Here is a 2,068-nt window from a genome sequence, read left to right as displayed (position 1 = left end):
TATTATCAGCCCACCCTAAATTAATTTATTTATTGAAGTTAACTAAAGGCCCACCCTAAATTAATTTCTTTATTATCAGCCCACCCTAAATTAATTTATTTATTGAAGTTAACTAAAGGCCCACCCTAAATTAATTTCTTTATTATCAGCCCACCCTAAATTAATTTCTTTATTAAAGTTGACTAAAGGCCCACCCTAAATTAATTTCTTTATTAAACTTGACTAAAGGCCCACCCTAAATTAATTTCTTTATTGAAACTTGACTAAAGGCCCACCCTAAATTAATTTCTTTATTAAACTTGACTAAAGGCCCACCCTAAATTAATTTCTTTATTAAACTTGACTAAAGGCCCACCCTAAATTAATTTCTTTATTAAACTTGACTAAAGGCCCACCCTAAATTAATTTCTTTATTAAACCTGACTAAAGGCCCACCCTAAATTAATTTCTTTATTAAACTTGACTAAAGGCCCACCCTAAATTAATTTCTTTATTAAACCTGACTAAAGGCCCACCCTAAATTAATTTCTTTATTGAAGTTGACTAAAGGCACACCCTAAATTAATTTCTTTATTAAACCTGACTAAAGGCCCACCCTAAATTAATTTCTTTATTGAAACTTGACTAAAGGCCCACCCTAAATTAATTTCTTTATTAAACCTGAGGTAAAGGCCCACCCTAAATTAATTTCTTTATTATCAGCCCACCCTAAATTAATTTATTTATTAAACTTGACTAAAGGCCAACTCTAAATTAATTTCTTTATTAAACCTGACTAAAGGCCCACCCTAAATTAATTTATTTATTGAAGTTAACTAAAGGCCCACCCTAAATTAATTTCTTTATTATCAGCCCACCCTAAATTAATTTATTTATTAAAGTTGACTAAAGGCCCACCCTAAATTAATTTCTTTATTAAACGTGACTAAAGGCCAACTCTAAATTAATTTCTTTATTAAAATTGAGAAAAGGCCCACCCTAAATTAATTTCTTTATTGAAGTTAACTAAAGGCCCACCCTAAATAATTTCTTTATTATCAGCCCACCCTAAATTAATTTATTTATTAAAGTTGACTAAAGGCCCACCCTAAATTAATTTCTTTATTAAACGTGACTAAAGGCCAACTCTAAATTAATTTCTTTATTAAAATTGAGAAAAGGCCCACCCTAAATTAATTTCTTTATTGAAGTTAACTAAAGGCCCACCCTAAATAATTTCTTTATTATCAGCCCACCCTAAATTAATTTATTTATTAAACTTGACTAAAGGCCCACCCTAAATTAATTTCTTTATTAAACGTGACTAAAGGCCAACTCTAAATTAATTTCTTTATTAAACTTGACTAAAGGCCCACCCTAAATTAATTTCTTTATTAAACCTGACTAAAGGCCCACCCTAAATTAATTTATTTATTGAAGTTAACTAAAGGCCCACACTAAATTAATTTCTTTATTATCAGCCCACCCTAAATTAATTTATTTATTAAAGTTGACTAAAGGCCCACCCTAAATTAATTTCTTTATTATCAGCCCACCCTAAATTAATTTATTTATTAAAGTTGACTAAAGGCCCACCCTAAATTAATTTCTTTATTATCAGCCCACCCTAAATTAATTTATTTATTAAACTTGACTAAAGGCCAACTCTAAATTAATTTATTTATTAAACTTGACTAAAGGCCCACCCTAAATTAATTTCTTTATTAAACGTGACTAAAGGCCAACTCTAAATTAATTTCTTTATTAAAATTGAGAAAAGGCCCACCCTAAATTAATTTCTTTATTGAAGTTAACTAAAGGCCCACCCTAAATAATTTCTTTATTATCAGCCCACCCTAAATTAATTTCTTTATTAAAGTTGACTAAAGGCCAACACTAAATTAATTTCTTTATTAAACCTGAGGAAAGACCCACCCTAAATTAATTTTTTTATTAAACTTGACTAAAGGCCCAACCTAAAGTAATTTCTTTATTGAACCTGAGGAAAGACCCACCCTAAATTAATTTCTTTATTAAACTTGACTAAAGGCCCACCTTAGAGAGAATACTGACCCACCTTTTGTCAAAA

The sequence above is a fragment of the Thalassophryne amazonica genome, chromosome 17, assembly GCF_902500255.1.
Source record: "Thalassophryne amazonica chromosome 17, fThaAma1.1, whole genome shotgun sequence".
NCBI lineage: Eukaryota > Metazoa > Chordata > Actinopteri > Batrachoidiformes > Batrachoididae > Thalassophryne > Thalassophryne amazonica.
This window is presented reverse-complemented; position numbering follows the sequence as displayed.